Source organism: Silurus aristotelis, assembly GCF_946808225.1.
Source record: "Silurus aristotelis genome assembly, chromosome: 25".
NCBI lineage: Eukaryota > Metazoa > Chordata > Actinopteri > Siluriformes > Siluridae > Silurus > Silurus aristotelis.
The window spans coordinates 1,951,545-1,970,923 of NC_139598.1; the positions used below are offsets into that span (position 1 = coordinate 1,951,545).

The 19,379-nt window shown below is 39.5% G+C and overlaps 1 long non-coding RNA gene across 1 annotated transcript in view; it reads right to left on the reverse strand.

The window, feature by feature from the left end:
* Nucleotides 1–1,251: 1,251 nt before the first annotated feature.
* The window catches only part of LOC310719571, a 50,656-nt gene continuing 32,528 nt past the window's right edge, over nt 1,252–19,379 (reverse strand). The window contains exons 2-5 of the long non-coding RNA XR_014531508.1: nt 18,662–18,719; nt 16,761–16,845; nt 2,507–3,662; nt 1,252–2,397 (exon numbers count right to left, since the gene is read on the reverse strand). This is a non-coding gene — a long non-coding RNA (uncharacterized lncRNA). The remainder of the gene's footprint in view (nt 2,398–2,506; nt 3,663–16,760; nt 16,846–18,661; nt 18,720–19,379) is intronic.

The window sequence follows — 19,379 nt, forward strand, 5'->3', positions numbered from 1 at the left end:
ACACATGGAGGAAGATCCTGGGGTTTTTTTTGTTTGTTTGTTTGTTTTTTTCCACGACGTCTGTCTGTAGACGTGACTCCCAAATGATCGATGTAGCGCGCATATGAAAGCATATGAAAAGGACATTAGATTTGATGCATAAGATTAAAGTCCGCTTTAATCTATTTCCAAATACAATCTGATAGCGATTATTTTTATACTTGATGTGATGCTATAATAAAGACGTTCGCTTTGAACGAAGAACGACAAGATGTTCCAGTGGATCTCGCTCAAAATACACTAGCGGAATATTTAACTAAAATACTTTCCCCAGACTTTCTGAACATTTATTACTACCACCATGTCTCGACTAGTTAATAGTTTAAATGAAGTATCCCCTATAAAACACAAGGTACAAGCCATGATGTGACTGTGGATGGGCGTGGCTTAAAAAATGCATCTTTTGAAAAAGAAAAAAAAAGATCGACACTTTTTAATAAGAGAACAAAATGTGTATGTGTGTATATAAATATATATATTCAGTCACGAGATTCAGTCACGAGGACGGAGTAAAGACAGGTACTGGTGTAGATGAGGTGAGGAAAACTGGGGGTGCAGTCAGCATTCACATTCATCATGGTCAATAGGATTGAGGTCAGAGCTCTTATAGCAGAAGATCTTTCACTCCAAACCATGGAAAGCAGATGTTCATGGAGTTGACTTTGTGCACAGGAGCATTGTCATTTGGGTCTTCTAGTTCAAAATGTATTGCTGCCACATCCAAAGACATTCTGTTCATTTGTGTGCTTTCAACTTTGTAGTAAAGATTTTGGGGAGAAAAAAAACATGAACAGAAAAATCAGATGACTTTTGTCTCTGTAGTGTGTGTAGAACATTTAGTTGTCTCAGTGTCCAGATGTAGAGAACATCATGCAGAGGGATTTTCTTTAGGAGAAAAGGACACTAATGTTTATACCCATGATGCCACGCTGTTTGCTGTGCGTTCTTTAGGTACCCTGGCCGACTGTTTGCCTGAGCTCTGTCACATCGTTACAATTAAGGATGTCTCATTTTCAAGGGGAAAAACTGTAATGGAAGTCAACTCTGTTAGCATCGCTAGTTGCTATGGCAGCATGTGGCAAGTAAAGACACCTATGAAGCTGGAACTCGTTTACGCTGTCACAATCTCTGAACTCTGCACAGCAGGGAGAAAAAAAAGGATATGCTTTGTATATAACATCGACTAACAAAATGTTGACTGGATTTCAATCGTACGGTTTTAACGAATATGTTTTATTTGAGATGATGTCTTGATTATCGGTCGACATCGGTACTAATCTTCACATTTACATTCATAGCATTTGATAGATCCCCTTACATTTATCTCAAGTAAAAGGCCTTGTTCAGGGGCCCGGGAGTGGCAGCTTTGATGTCGGAAACAAGGTCCAATGCCTACAACCTACTGCAAATATACCACATACTGTATAATACAAATCAACCAGAATAAAAATGGTTCTAATACCGATCCTGCGGACCGCATCACGGCCATCTACTTGTTTAATTTTGATAAATCGGTTCCTGATGAACTTTTTTTTTTTATTTACACACCTTGCATAATAATTTATATGAATGTTTACATATGCTCTTAAACAAAAAAAAATATATCTACAAAATGTCAAAATGTTAATTATAAATTTTGTTATGTAAATATTGTTATGCTATTTTATGTTTCATACTGACACAAATAATATCTAATTACTGCAAAAAAGGATCACAAAAGGTTGCAAAAACATCTCAATGAGTCAATAATTAGCTGAATCGTGACAATGCTGTACAATGAAGAACTCATGCATCGGCTCCTTATACTGCGGCAGAACAACTTGCGCTCGCTCAGCATCTTATGCACATGTTAAAACTACAGCCTCCAAAGTCACATCATTCCGGTCATGAAGTAGATTTGATCTGGAAAAAAAAAAAAAAAAAAAAAAAAAAAGAACAGCTGCCATGATAAGATTACACTTAAACACCTAACGGAATTAGAAGTGGTTTGCATGGAACTGGCCACCCGTCGTAAAAAAAAACATTAAGAGAAACCCAAAAAGCAACAGTCTTGCGCTGGGAATATGGTGAAAGGTGTGGAAAACAAAACAGTGCACCGAGTGCCGTGTCCCTGAAGATTCGTCCCCTCCTCTTTCCGAACGCTGGAAAGCAGATGCATGGCGTGACCTCGAAAGAGGCTGGAATATCAGTGCTGGATATTGCAGAGGTGAGAAATCAAGGCAGAGAGAACGAGCCACCGTAGGTAGGAAATTGACTCGGAGGGGAAGCACACCTGCTGTTCATGTGAAGCCCAAAACCTCTTTGTTCGAGCTCTTACCGGCCCGCGATCACATCAGCAACAGCAGGACGCGAGCCATGCTGAGAGAAAAAAAAAAAAAAAAAAAAAAAAACTTGCATCACTGGCTGTTAGCAGGAAATATACAAATCTTTATGAAAATAGAACAGGCCGAGATCAACTAAAATCTACCTGTGCTGGATGTCATAGCTTTTACAAAAAGCGAGCTGAAGAACTCGTTCTCAGGGAGGTTTGGCTCCGTCACTAAAGGTCCATTTCAGAGCCAGCAGCAACAGCAAGGCCTTCATTATTCCGAGCAACTGTGGAAACTGAAATCCTGTCATATACCACACTCTGATTGATCACTGGCCAAGAGAAAACACCGCCTGCAATATACAGGGTGTATAATCATACAGGGGGAAAAAGAAACATGATTTTTTTTTTAATTCTTGGATATAAATTTTAAATATATATGCTGAAATGTAAAAAAAAAATTGATTGAGAATTCCATGAGGTATCGAAGGTTTACAATTACGAGTCGTTTTGTTGAAAAAGTTAATACCCTGCGCACAATAAAGGTAATTCGGAATAACAACCAAAAAGCTGGTTCATGTTCGTAATTTTCCAGGCGGTGGAAAAACGGTGTTTAAATCCAAGCCCCATGACAAACCAGTGGTTCGGTAAGTTTTGATTCATTGCTTCTGGAGTTGCGTTTGAATAATACATTAATACTTTCAGAATCATGGGAACCGAACAGGAAACTGATGACTATTTTAGAGCGCAAGATCTACAAACTGCTCATATCGTATAGCGGTTGATATATTAACCCCTTCACACCCTGGTTTACGATGATGTTATAGATACTTATCGTATGAGAATATCGTTACTAGTGTTATTAAATATGTTCATGAAACAATAAAATAGAGGCGGAGCCAGTGTATATTATAATATACAACGTAATGTAAATACACATAACGATAAACTTGTGCAATAAGTGAGATTTTTACTGCATAAAAATTACGGCTGCTCAATGAAGGCCAAATTTCTTCTGATCAAAGATGCTGTAATTAAGCACAGGTTTGTGTGAGCGGCTCAGATCGGATGACACGCACACAAGTCTAATCAGATCTGATCAATCTGCCTGGCAGGAGAAAGGTTTACTCAGCCTGTACGCCGCTGCGATAGTCTGCGGCTCGACTACAGCGAAGTAGAGAAACAAACAATGAACAACCATAATCTGGGGCTTGAATCGCAGGTCACTCGGGGCCGCTTGCGCTGCCTCCCAGTAAGTGCTGTGGTGTCAACTCCTTTACACACTCACCATTCATCTTAGCCAGGCAACCGGATTCTGCAGCAAAAACAGAAAGAAAGAGTGGAGGGAGCGAACAAAAAACAATGGCTTATCGCATGTTTAGGGAAATAAATGAAATCTCTTGACAAAGCGCTCCTCCCTCTGTGCCGAATTTTCTGACACCAAACAGGTAACAAACAAAGCAGGCGGGGCGGCTGGGGAGCGCAACGGTTCCTGATCCGAGGGCCCTGAGGACCTCGGCATCTAAAGCGCAGGTATTACGGTGAGTGTGGCCAGTCACAGGAGAGTGGCCCTAACACAGGACATTTTGCTGTTTTACCTGAGCAGGAAGGGATCGAGGGAGGAGAAAATGCGATTCGTCCTCGGCCCTTGAATCAGATCACGTACCGTTCCTTGCCCGAGGCCTTCTCCTGCTGCTGTCTGGGCTGAAGGTGCGAAGCTCCGCTGTGCCTCTCTCTAAGCCAATGTGTCTACCTCGGGAAAGCCGAGTTGAATTTTCCAAGCAAACGGCAACTGAATTCAAGTCCCACGATACTGGAGAAGTTTTCTTTCTGGTTAATTTCTTCTGTAGTTACATTAATATGAACTGAGAAACGACTGTTTCTCTTGAGAATAGCGAAAAGTTTTGCAAGAACTACTCCACAATATCCTACACACACACACACACAAACACACACACACACACACACACACACAACCCTGTTTCAGCATCAAACGTAAAACACGACGACACCCGTTAATTAACATTATTAACGGATTTTTTGCCTGTACTCGAGCTAAAAGTGATTTGTCAATTTCTAATTTAATCAGTGTGAAAACAACAAAAAACAAAATAAATATATACATATATACAAATATATACAGTACACACACTTTAGATGTGTTTTTTCCTACTTCCTCAGGTGCTAGCATTCTTTCAAGAGTGGTGCGGCTCGCGGTTTTTTCAAGGCAGCTGATTTTTATTGATAATCCCACTCTATCATTTCAAAGGTCCTTGACTCCTCCTGAGCCTCCTGACTTCATTTCTCTCAGCCCTCGTCTCTGGCCTCGTCGTCGCCGTCCTCCAGAATGCGTTCCCTTCTTCCCCCTGCCATCGTAAATTAAAGGCTAGCGCTAGCCGCCATGGCAGCTGGCATAATTAACCGTGTCCTCACACTTCTCTTACACACACTTCTCATTGTTCCACAACACTCTGGCCATGGCGCGTCTCGGCTTACGCTTAGTCACAACATGCATGAATGTTAATGGGAGTGAACCGGAGGTACATATATATGTGTGTGTGTGTGTGTGTGTGTGTGTGTGTGTGTGTGTGTGTGTGTGTGTGTGTGTAGGGTGCTCTGCTCTGGATCTTTAATGTGAAAATACATAGCATAAGAAACTGAATTATGACTTGCTTGTTTTTTTGTTTTTTTTCCTGTGTTATTGTATACAATGTAAATGGAATGAATTAATAAGGATCAGGTTAGTAAGATGTGTGATGCTAATTGTAATAGATGCTTAACATATCAGAAAGCCTTTATACATTATAAATAAAATTTATATAATGTGCTCTATTAGGTATTAGAAAGCCTTGTGGTATTAGAGCAGTGATAATAATAATAATAATAATAATAATAATAATAATAATAATAATAATAATAATAATAATAATAACACTAAGAATGGGAAACATACTGAAGTATTGGAATGTAATTGCTGTTAATTAAAACAGTTATAATAGTGATGCAAATGGCTATTTATCGAAATCTAACACGGCAGCAGGGCTTGAATTGCGTCGTGTTTGCTGTTCTGTGGGAACCAGAAGGTCGTCGTCTTGTTGAATTTCCAGCAGTTCTAATTTCCACGGTCTACCTATGCCTCCTATTGGTCTGTTGCATTCAGTTACCCGACATGTCTTGCTGAGCTCAATCTCACAGGGAAGAATAGAGCAAAAGACAGAGAGGTAGAAAATTGTAGAGAGGGAAAAAAAAAAAACAGTGAAAGAGAGAGAGAGAGAGAGAGAGAAAGAGAGAAAGAGAGAGAAGAGAGAGAGAGAGAGAGAGAGAGAGAGAGAGAGAGAGAGAGAGAGAGAGAGAGAGAGAGAGAGAGAGAGAGGGAGGGAGGGATGTAACCAATGTTGACCACAGTCTCGCTACATGAATCTGCACATTAAGTGGAATAAATGAGGCCATTGTGCTGCACAGAAATGTGACTGATTCTGTCACATTATTTTTTAAAGCATCGCCTCAAATGTAAGAAATCAACAGCGGAGCCTTAATAACACAATGACAATCGCCTTCACATCAACACATTTCATATCATATTTCATATCATAACATTCCCAGCCCTCTGGTGCTTTTAATTTATGTGTGTTTATTACCTTAAAAATATTACACAGCAAGTATAAGAAGACGAAAAAAAAACACCCTGCTGCGTGCTAATCATTAATCCTGAGAAAATATCTGGCTTTGACTATTATTACATTCGATCTCCATCCTAATCTCACGTCTGCGCTCTGCTCGAACGGATACGCGCATGCGTTACACTGACATTTTGTGTTACGGTGGATTAGCAGGCAAGACACAGAGAGGGATATAAACGCACGTGAGGAAGTAGAAAATATCTCATAAATATATGTAAACACGCATCAAGGCTTTGTAGGAAAGAGGAAGTACACACACACACACACACACACACACACACACACACACACACACACACACACAGAGGTAATGCAAACACAGGTGTGACAGGTGTTAATAATCGTGGGAGGGCGAGGGACTGGAGTGCAGCTCAGAGGTGGGTGATTATGCAAATACATCATACCAATGATACGAAGGCATTTTCGCATTATATATAGAGATCTGCATCATAGGATTCTGGTGGCAGAAAAACAGGAGCGATGCAAAATATATCATTTAATATCTACAGGGGAAAAAAAGGGTGGGAATAAACCATTTGGAATGTAAAGAAATGATCCATCTGATGAAATAAAAATGATCATTTATTTAGTGATATTATTAATTAGACGAATAACCATGTAGGATGACGCATTGCGATGAAAATAAAAGAAACAACACGTTTCTATACGGGAATTAAATATATACAAAAAACGCATGTTAAAACGAGACAAAGCTTCTGCTCGACATGCAAATAGAAACATATTGCTGTTTTAAACGTTTCTAATAAACAGCCTGTATAGAATGAATTCGCTCAGATCAACAAAAAAAAAAAACATATCCATCACGGGATGGCTGAGTGTAGCAAAGTAGGTCCGGTGTAATTTCACGAGCAATCTCCCAGATATTCCGTGTAATTTCCACATTAAGTAATACGGGACGTTAGAATCCTACCAGGAAATGAAAAAAGAATGACTGCAGCCTATGAACATAAGTGATAAGGACGTATGTACGTCCTGCGTTCTTGCCTGAACCTGCATGCATTAGCGTAGTTATAAATATTGACGTGTGCTCCGAATGGCACCGTAAATGTATATCTTCAGAGGGATTAGCATGTTTAAAGAAATGAAGAGTGTAATGACAGGTAGTTTCACCTCCATTACTGCACACTCATCACAATTCTTTCATTTCTGCTCGTACGAGGCTCACTGATGTTGTTTTTTTTCCCCCCTATGTATCGGAAAGTGAATAAAGCCCTTCTCTATAAAGCTTGACTCCGAGATCCCCACCAAAGTTCCAAGAGGCAAATGACCCTCCCATTAAGCGTCAGACACCAAAAAAAAAAAAAAAAGGAAAAAAGGGGGTCGGGCACCATTTCACATTTACAACACAAGCAACTTTTAGAAATTCCCCCACAATTCCCTCCTTCCCTCCCTCCTTCCTCCCACGATTTCCATTGGTAATGAGTGAAGTATTTGTCGCTCTCTGACAGGGCGGTAATTAATGTCCATGGTTTCAAAGGCAGTTCATTTTAAACACTCATCCCAGCCAAATCCCTCTTTCTCAGCTGAAGCGCAGCTTCTTTAAAGTGTAATCCCACTATTGTTGAACCTGAACAGAAGGTGAGAGCCACCGAAACAGAAAGAAAGAGAAATGAAGAGGCGAGAAAAGAGAAATTGGAAAGAAGGAGGGGGGGGGGTGCAATGGGATTTGAGTCATCAGAAATGAAGACAGGGATTCTGTGCGACAAATTTGATTCCCTTTTGTCGGTTCGTACCGGCGTCTCTGCATGAGCGTCTCTCTCTGAGCGATGGTCCGGACTGGACAGGAAACAGTGCTTTTAGCACTCAACCTAACTAAACTTACACTTAGCATATGACCAGCTGAAGTGTATTGGATTTGGAAAACAGTTAGTCAATTGTTTCTGGTCCCTGGGTGGCAGTTTATGGTAATGTTTGCATCAATACGAGACAAAAGCCACCGAGCTGTACGGAGCACATCAAGGAAATGAAAGACAAGGCTGCCTTTGTCACTTCAGTGCACTATAAAGGAGGGATTTGGAGGCAAGGGCCACCGATCGCTGGGGAGCAACAAAATGAATGAAGTGTAGAAACGCCTAGTCTTGATCCTCTCTACTGGAGGTTTAGAGACTAGCTAATAGGCCAGGTTGCACTCGGGACAGAAGATATATAACCCAGACACGTTTGGGCACCGCGAAAGGTCAGAAAAGGCCAACGCCGTAGAGGAGGGATGATAGGGAGCCTGTCATAAAAACCCCATCCAAGAGAGAATGACTGACAATCCATGTATGCTATTAGATAAAACATTTCTGATTAGCAGACCTTTCTACTCATCAGGTGAAAAATTTATAAAAAGGTCAAGTCCGAGGGTGAGATCGATAAACGCTGTCTGAATTCTGAGTCAACCGCAATTAAACCGTGTTCAAAATAAAACAGATAATATGGAATATGGAACATAACTGACCTCTTCGCATGCATAATGGGTGCATTTTTAATTAATCGATTGCACTTTGTTAGCATTTAATATGACATTATGTCAAATATTTATAGCATTTAATGCTCGCAGTTTTGACACGTACTGAAATCTATTTAAACATTAACGAGATGCAAAATCAACGTTTTAACGCAGACATAAAGTGATCACAGGAATATGTGTGAAAAAGGCAGCAGGTTGCACAGATCATTTGGAAAGGTTTGGGTTTTAGAGTGATGATGTGCCCTGATAAAGAAACTAAAAACATTTGATCCACATAAGCGATTTTACATGTCAAAGCCTTATCATTCGTGCAATGCATTTTTTTTCCCAGTTAAAAAAAGAAATACAAAATAAGAATAATAATTATACTGATGTTTTAATCTGATGCACAAAAAATAATCCTGCAGTGCTTCGTAAAATCTCATTGTAATAATGCTGCCGAACGTCGCATTACTTCCTCAAAGTGAAATCGACTGAAAAATGGTTCCCCGTGTCTCTGTCTATTTCCCTTCTTTTCTCTCTGTCCATCCGGCAGACGTATTCAGAAAATACTAATTGTGCCTAACAGCAACAAGAGGATCCAGCAATCATTTTTGGGGAAGAGAAAAGGAGAAAAAAGGGAAAGAGAGAGAGAATTGAAATGTGAATTTCAAGGACATCTGAGCACCGGGCTGTCATCATGGTCCAATTCACCGCTTATTTCTCTGATATGCATCTCCTGACCTGTATATAAAATTCATAGTTTCACAAGTGACATGAGCGAGGGTTGGGTGAGTGAAAAAAGGAGGGTAGAGGGAGGAAGGCTTCTTGACCCTGGTCACCATGGCAACCGCATCGCTGATGGGTAGCGAGCCATTTTCGCCACGGGAGGAGCGGCGTGAGGAGGCTGGAGCTTTCTTTCCATGCATAAGATTGATATGTTTACATGGAAACTCCAACGTCTCCTATGGGCCTCTTCTGTGTCCCTCATAATCAAGTTAATGAGAGGAGGAGGGACGGCCGCTAATTGATGGGGGTGGGGGGTGAAAACAAACAAGGTGAGGATGGAGAATTAAATTCAATTAAGGACATTTGTTTCTATAATTACGGGTTAATACTGAAGAACTCTTGCAAATTATAAAGCAGGCGAGAAATCGCAAAATATGACTATCGCGGCTCGTAATCCGGCTGCAACACACAATAGAAGAGCCTTTATTTCTCACATATACATTACAGCACAGTGAAAGTCTCTCTCTTCAGATATCACAGCTTGATCGGAAATAGGGGTCAAAGCGCAGGGTCAGCCATGATACAGTGCCCCTGGAGCACAGAGGGTTAAGGGCCTTGCTCAAGGGCCCGAGAGTGGCAACTTGGTTGCGTGAACCCTTGATATTATTAAATTATAAATAATTTTTAAAAAATACAATAATATTTTATCTGTTTAAAATTTTCCAAATGCACAGAAAACGAAATTTTAAATTAGATCTAAGATAAGGATTTTTTTTCTAAATCAACACAAGAACTAAAAATATGTGAAAATGCAAATCAGTTTACTCAAACCAGCTCACATCTATTAGAAATATACCGTTTAACTATATCTGATATTGTGCACAACCTTCATATGGAAAAAAAAAAAATCAGATTTTTTCAAAACCTATTTTACATAATCAGATCTTTTAGGTTATGACACACATTTGGCTTTAATTTCTTTAGTGTCTAGTGCATTAAACAGCGCACTAAAGTGTCTCTTAGGCAGCAACCCGCCTATGGAGAAGATTAGGACACTGGTGTGGCATTTTATTCACACCGTAATTTAGGCAGGGATTTGCTTAACCACACAGTGCTCATCTCAGAGCGGCCAGCTGCAAATTCCAGGTGGCAGGTCATAGGCAGTAATTTCAGATTTTAATAACAATCCCTCTCCTCCGGTCGCTGCCGGATTGAATGAAAGCATAAATTGCTATATCTGACCACTAGTACTTGTTAAAGCCTGTGGCAGCTCTCTCCTCTCATCTCGCCATCTCGCTCCACTCCTCCTCCTCCTCCTCCTTCCACCCCCCCCAGCTGTATTAATGATACCAGGGAAAGGTCACATGAAAAATGAGTGACAAACAAATCAAACCGTATTAGCTTGTGGCTTTGTTATCAGTAGATGGCAGAGATGACAGAAAAAATTTTGAATCCTGAATAATTCTCTGCTGCAATTTTTGCTGGCTCGGCAGGCTAGAGGGAGACACAGAGAGACAGAGAAGAAGAGAGAGAGAGAGGAAGAAAGAAAGAGTGAGGATGAGGGGAAGATTCACACTGTGACTGTTTGTCTCCTCTACTGACACTGGAGGAATCATAATACGCATTAATGATGGTGTGTGTGCAAGTCTGCAGCCAGGAGCAGTCAGTCACTTCAGCTCCCACGAGGTGCCGCTGATTTGAAACACACACACACACACACACACACACACACACACACACACACACACACACGCACACGCACACACCTCCCAAGGTCAGGCTTTAGCCCCCATGCTAAACCTCTGCCTAACAGCGTTTCATGAAAATAAATTACAAATTTAAGAATTCAGAAACAATCAGAGGGAACTTTTCAACGGATTTGTCCGACACCGACGGGTTTTGGTTCTCGACTTTCCGAGTCGCTGCAGCAGAACAGGCCGGCTCGAAATCACTCACGTCTACTACAAGATGAGAAAGGCAATATTAAAAAGCAAGAGCGATGGCCGCTTCCTGCACCACAGACGGATGTTTTCCTCTAAAATGAATTGCTCTAGATCTTTCCGTTACCCGGAGCCGTTTCCTCATTGTTGTTTACAGTATGCCGCAAAGTCCCGGCCGCTTAAACAGATTCATGAGAATGCAAAAGCGCACACATGTTTTCTCTGATCTCTGCAGCTTCACAGGTGATTGTATGCGACGTGTCCTTCCCAGGGTGCGTGGCGTTTTTCCCTATTCACGTTGGTCCTGATGTTTTTTTGGGGGGTTTTTTGTGGCCTGTTTTAGGTGTTTAGGATGCTCTACGGACATGGCCCGTGTGATTACAGTGAAACAGGAGCGGGAGAGGACGTTTACTGCTCCAGATCTCTGATATGAAACCTTCATTCCATAGGCATCCGTTTATAGAGAGTCATGTTTCATCGTGGGACAGAGGTAACTGCGCGGCAGACGAGTGCATCTCCTCAAACCGCTTCCTGAATCTTTATGAACGATGAGGGAAAAAAGAAGAGAGGGGAAGAGTGGAGATGATTTCACCAGGGTGATATGATTAATCCCTGGTTTTGGACTGCGTACTGTAATACGTGTGAAAAAATAGATACTCCAACTGATGAATATGAAACAACACAATGACAAACATGCCCACATTTTTCTTTATCTCTTACAGGTGTCCTTATAAACATGTTTATTGGTGAAATATAACAAAATTCTTATTGAAATGTGCCAAAACTTGCTTATTATGCAACATAAAGTGTAAGTGACTCATATACCTTATGGTTTATTCCTTTCCCTAATTACGGCTTGAATTAAAAAAACTAAATAAAGGCACTGCAAGGTGCATGGGCACATGAAGTCATCTCTAAATTACTCTCATTGTCCCTGCTCTGACTGTGCATAGTTAAAAAGATTTCTCTTTAACAGAAAATGCTTAATTAACTACACAAAAAAAAAGGTTAGAATATGCAAAGTAGCTCCTGAATTTTAGCCAAATAAGTCAAATCAAAGAAATAATAATCATATGTAAAATCTTACACGTGTATGCATGCATACGAGAGGAGCATATACATGGCAGCATATGCCAGAAAATACTGTATATTTATTCCATTACTACTAAATTATAGTCTGTTTTATTCACACACACGCACCCACACACACACACACACAGGCTACAGATGCAGTAAACAGAGATTAGGTTGTAAAACGCTGGCTCATTCCTTTAAAGCTGGTAATCAGTAGCAGACACTGGTGGGTACTCGGCGTAGACGCTAACGAGGCATGTGAGACCATGCATACTTGATGGATATTACACACAAAAAACCTCTTGTTGCATAATTACAGCATATAAAGCACTGATTGGCCTGAACATGACACTAAAAACAACCCCTGAATAAAGCAAGGCATTATAATATTACAGACTGCTGAAACTTATTCTTCTCAAATAACTCCTTCGTTCGCTCTAGTGCTAAAAATACGAACGTTCTCAGCGGGGGATGAATCATTAACCCTCTTATCAGCATACTGCTAAAGCTACAGAGTGAAAACTAAAGGTCTCTGTCCTTCTTCACAGTCAGATGTAACACCTCGTGGAAAATTAAGATCAGTCAAGGAGGCTCAGCGTGTTTGCTTTTGGACCGATCGCGTTATTAATTATAGCTAATGCACTAATTGGACTCGGTGGACTGAAGGGTAATTATTTGTTATAATTACTGACACGGTTTGTAATTTGTTAAGGTCAGAAATGAAAAGCTTTTTAATTAAACTAACAGCTGTCTTACCTGTGTCCTTAATTATGACAGGGATTGGATGCAAGGCCGTGTATAACGTGCAAAGTAACATAACAATATAACAATATAGCACACAAACACACACACAAACACAGTATACAGTATGATGCTATATATATATATATATATATATATATATATATATATATATATATATATATATATATATATATATATATATATACACACACACACACACATATACACACAAGCACACAAACACACACAGATACATTAGTCATTATTTTTGTGCACTCTAATCTTAGCAAGAGAAAATTAGAAAATATCAGACTGTCATTGTGAGTTGATACCAGGATTTAGAAAAAAAGGGAAAAAAAAAAAAAAAAAAGAAAGCCAAAAGCAGAGATGACAAATCAGTCGAGTGAAGAGAAGTGGCCCTCAGACAGGGGATGTCATTTGTCATGATTGCCATTTGGCTGCACTCCCCTCACCCCGGCTCGGCATCAGATGAATGGTACCTTGATAGCCATTAATTCTAAATTATCCAAATTTGCCAAAACTGCATCTCTGCATGTGAGTTAAAATTAAATTTATCTGTACTTTAGCCCCCTCCCCTACTTCTTTCCTCTCCTTCTGATCTGCACAGGCCGACTCTTTCAGAGAACGGAGGTGGAATTAGATTTGCCCCCTGCACAATACACACGGGCAGAGCATCAAAAGCCCTGAGCCTGGTGACATTTTGAAATGTTCATCTCTCCTCATTCCACTTTCATATTTGGAATGAATAAACTGGACAGTACTGAAAGAGTGGCGGCTCAACGGGTTTCGCTTCAGCCACGGCCTCCTCCTCATCCTCCTCCTCCTCCTTACCCTTATCCCCCTCCCAGGCCCCCCTGAATCCAACCTTTAGGCCATCCAGGGGCTTTGTTGCAGGAGGACGCAGCTGAGTTCACACACACACACACACACACACACACACACACACACACACACACAGACCCCCTGCATAATACTGGAGGTAATTAAGCCACAGCTTCAAGGTTCCATGGACACAAGACAATTCAGCCTAATGAAGTATCGATCGACTGCAGCCGAAGTAAAACAAGTTGACATTCATTTAGAGGATGTATTGAGAATATACCACAATGCCATCCAAGACATAAAGCCTCAATGACACAATTTAAATCATATGAAAACAATGAGGCCTCAATTATGTTACCTCTAGCAATCGACTGAACCGAAAGGACTGTAAAGGAGATGCATGTCATTAACCGAATCAGAGAATATCATATTAGAAATCATTTCCAAAAGGGTGGATCGCAAAAAAAAAAAAATCACCAATGTATATCCCAAAATATTGACTCCGCCCTGGTACCTGAACACATTCACCCTTATGATTTAAATAGAAATGCTCGTTACGCAAGTTCAACGGGAAGTAAACTTGAAGCGGCATAATGGCAAATTTCCTGAAAATATTCTCTGGTAGGCTTTTCTTCTAATTTTACTGCTATTGAGGTAATTTTGGGAGCTGTTTCTCATACTATCTTATGAAAAAAATTAACAATTGAATTTGCAAATTCTATGTGAAAATGTTTTGCAATTTGGAAAAAGTCCATCATTGTAAATGAAATACAGCTCCCTGAGACTATACTGTATTAACGAGTAAGAGTAGGGCTAAAGTGCACCCTAATTGTTGAATGAGCTGCATTCATGACCATATGCCTAAATATTAAAAGCAAACAAAGAACAATTTTTCAACATTAATGTCATTTAAAAAAAAAAAAAAACCAGATACTAAGATAATTATATTATAATAATAAAACAGGACTGAATAATCTACTGAAAGTGAATCCGTGGCTTTTCCTCCTCCGAATGTCCTGACCGATTTACGTGATCGTATCTGTCATGAGACGGTGCGTATAATATTATTGCTCTGATGAACAGTGATCAGGGAGCAATTTCTTTCTCACTCGAACACCTTTCTCGAATCGCACTAATCTCTCCGGTGAAAAAGATCTGTAAAAGTAGTAATTTCCTGCAGTTCACAGGGGACCCCCAGCCAACAAACTGCAAGTTAGAGGTTAGACTCATTAGAGCCGTGTGATTGGCAGATGCTAAGATTCGCATCAATTGCCCTACTTCTGTGATTGAGAGCTACAGATACGGTGTGCGAACGTCAAAGCCGAACTCCGCTCCAAACCCAAATAATGAGTCAATCAGAGCAAATGTTTTGGCCACCATTGTCTGTGAGCTGGATCTGTCAAAGAAGACCTTGATTGGTAAGGAGATAAGTACAGTTCCATTAAAGCAGGAACGGACTGACGTCGCTGTCTGAGACGCAAGTCATCACTGTCTGTCGTCGTCGTCATTAGATCAGTGTTTGCATCGCGGTACATACTCTTTCTGTGGAGTTTATTTCCTGGAAAGTTCAGACAGTGGGATGGTGCATAAGCCATTTGGTTCGAGCTCCAGTTAACAGGATAAAGATCACCTGGGTGTTTAATGCGCTACGATGAATAATCTTTCCAACCCAAAATAACACAAGCACACATTCCTGGGTGAGCACACCCACATTTTTTGAGCTCATTTATACAATCAGATGCAAATCTGCCTTTAAAGTAATCACATGTCTTATAATGGAGCGCACAAATGTCACTTGCAGATATGTTTTAACCCCAAACGAGATGCGAAGGATCCCCAAAATGACGGGCAACGCCGCCGAAACCAATGCATTTTTAAACACCGGCAATTACGCCAAATGGACAGTTCAGAGTAATATTAGCATTTTTGCGGAATACAGGATGAAAGCAGGCATCAAAGTCAATTTGGCTTGATCTCAGTGAGATATCAGACACAGTGGGGAGGAAATAAATAAATAAACTTAAAAAAAAAAAACAAAGGGAAGCAGAAATTTAAATATACTGCTATTAATGATAAAGCCAATAAAAAAAAAAAATTCAGCGAATGTTAAATCACACCTGCAGATATTCGAATAAAAACATTAGGGTGTAATGCGTAATTGTGAAAAGAAATGAAAGCCAGCTTATCGATATTAAGCTTTATGCTTGCTGTATGACAGCTTATAAACATGAGTGAAGATGGAGCAGCGGTAGTGGGAAAGCTGCTGAAGATAAACATCTTGCTAAACTAATCCAGATTGCATTCCTTCCGTGCCTCAGTCAGCAAAAAAAAAAAAAAAAAGCATAAAAAATATAAAAAATAACACAAAAATTCCTTTTTGCTCACATATCCATCAACGAGCAAGAATATTCCACCACAAAGATGGCAGCAGGTAAATCACCAGCCTGAGACATTATTAGCTTATAAAGGATCATGAATTAAAACCATGGCAAGCACAAAGTGCCGGCATGATCGCAACAAAGTTCTATGTAGAGAATTTTTAACCGTTTGTTCTACAATAAATCTTCTCAATTATATATATATATATATATATATATATATATATATATATATATATATATATATATATCACAGATTGCTTTGATGTGCCAGGGAGAAGAAAGGGAAAGGCACTATCTGGTTTATGGAGGAACTCAAGGCCTCAACAAATAAATATGAAAAAACAAATAAATATAAAATAAAATATATTAACAGGATAAAGCCAATGCATTTTTAAACATCAGCAATTAGTAAAAATGTGCATTTGTGTGTGTGTGGGTGTGTGTGGGTGATGGTCAATGTGGAAAAAGTAAGGTGTGTGTCATTATTAGTTAGTCAGTGTAAGGACTTGTTGTGCTGCAGGACGGCGCTGCACTTGTTGAGGTGCGAGTGTGACTGCTGCTTTCTCCTACCTGTCAGCTGTGAGGAGAAGTTCAACCTCGTCTCTGAAGAACTGGAGACCAACGCACTGCCTGCAGAAGCACTGCTTCTACTTAACTGAAAATACAAAAGGGGAAAAACATGAACATCTAAACATCATCAGTGCTTCAAAGCTTTTAATCTGAACAAATATAACGTATATATGAATTAATAAACATATACAGTGAACTGATCTGAAAAAAAAAAAGTTTCTTCACAAATTTCGTAAGGAAAAATCCACACCGTCATTCTGTTATCGGGAAATAATCGAATATTCCTCCTGTAATGAGGTGTTACTGTTACTTCACTGTATTGGATTACTGTTTTATTCTTTTTACACTGCAGCAACAACTAGCAATTACGTTACACAAACATACATTTACTCGATTATTAAAAAACATGTCAATTTTATCCCTTTATAGTTTCATTTAATATTAAGAAACGTCTTAATACAAAATATTTCCACTGTTAATTATACACTCCTTTGCTCACCAGCATTTCAGAGAGTCCTGACACTGGAGACTCCTTCCATGGATGTAAACAAACCGTAAACCTACTCTATTTATTTGTTAGCTTTAGTTCATCTGAAGCGTCTGAAATCTAAGCCATACAACTGGATCGCAACAAGCGAATTACCGTAATTTCCGGACTATAAAGCGCACCCATATATAAGCCGCACCCACTGAATTTTACAAATATTTGTATTTTTAACATAAATAAGCCGCACCTGTCTATAAGCCGCAGGTGTCTACACTAATGTACTTTACACAGGCTTTAACGAAAGACAGGGTGAAATATGTTGCGCTTCCTTTAGGAGCATAGCGGTATTTTGGGAATAGCATGCCAGAAGCGAGCTCTCCCTTCACCCAGACTCAACGCGTTACAACGGCTTGTATCTAAACAGTAGCCGACCAAGAAAGTCATTGTTCACTGTCTTCCTCCTTTCACAACTATTTCTCTCGGGAGTTTATTTTTTGGCATCGTTGTGCGTTTAAAAATCACCCGATGGAAGTTTTTTCTCCCGATGCCGTGCAGCTCAGAACACAGGTGAGGTGCGTTTTTTTATTTCCGTTCGGAAATTTCATTGGTCTAATGTTATGGGGTGCAGGTTTTTGGCTTGAATTTTGTGAAACCGGGAAAAACCCAGGAAAAATTTCATAAATTAGCCGCTTCGTTGTTTAAGCCACGGGGTTCAAAACGTGGGGGAAAAAGTAGCGGCTTATAGCCCGGTAATATAAATTATACGGTCAGAACTACTGTGTTGACCAATCAGACGTCAGAATTCAACAGAATTGTGGTATAACACCTGAAAGCCTTAAATGCAAACTCTATAGACGTTGCAGTAGCAGTGAACTGTATTATGCAAAAAAAATTTTAAAAAAGGACACAATCTTTAATTTACTGAAATCGCTTTCAGAATGTAATAGCATGGGGTTCGCTGAACAAACATACCATAAATCTGTGTGTAATATTAAAAAAGTAGGTCGGAGACTATGTATAATTCTCATCAGAACCAAATCTGATGACTCTTAAAAGTATATGATTAATTCTTTCATATTAATCATGTAATTCTTTCATATAAAACAAAGCCTAAGCCTCATTTGCAAAGATATCTGACCTTGTCGGAGAGTTAAGACGCGCCGGCTTGAAAAGAAAAAAACAAAAACAAAAACGCATCTAAAGATTAAAAATAATGAAAAAACTATTACAGAGGATTATAAACGAAGGAAAATTGCTTTTCGGTTTGATACGATGCTGATTTATAAGCAAATAAGGAGCAGGTGGTAGCCTACATTACAGGCTGCCATAGGAAACAAGAGTTATTCCACAGAAGATGGGTGAGGTTTTCATTTTGTGCCCCTTCCTTTCTCAAACACTGAAATTAAAGCAATACCTTGTAAGAGCAACACAATCTGTTCTCGATTCATGCTCCACAGCTCCAGGATACAAGACTGGAAAAGAAATGCAGAACGCTTTTGATCTTCGCACATTCATGAGAGGGAAGAAAAAAAAAAAAAAAAACTTTACGGCTATCAAGTATGTCTCACTTCGAGAGTGAATCTTGTTTCATCGAGCTGTGGCATGTGTTTATATGCGAGTAAGAATCGTTCCAGAGGGCGACATAACGTTCCTGTCAGGCCAAAGCTGCATACGCCTTACTTACTTTCATCAAAAATAACACGGTTAGTGTCAGGGACCAGAATTTCTTTTTCACATAGAGAGGCTTGTGAGATAAATTTCTTTCTTCAAAATGAGTTACTGTTATAAATCTTATTTATATGCCTTAGATTGTATGTGTAAAGTTTGAAAACCGGCATAAAAAGTAGGAACTTTTTTTAAAAAGTTAAAAGAAAAAAAAATGACAATACTAAGAATTAGCAAACCGAAATGCAAAACCAGCATAAGGTGTTCGTAAAGTCTTTATAAGCTGTCGGTGCAAACTTTATTGCACAAATTAAAATAATTATTTTGTATACATGATTATAAATGAGTCAAAATTATGCATGGAAACTTAAGATTTAAGGAGTTTGGTTATAAATTGTTGACTCTATTATGAAACTAAATAAACTAAGACTAACCGTTTCAAGAATAAATATTTGGCACAAACTTTG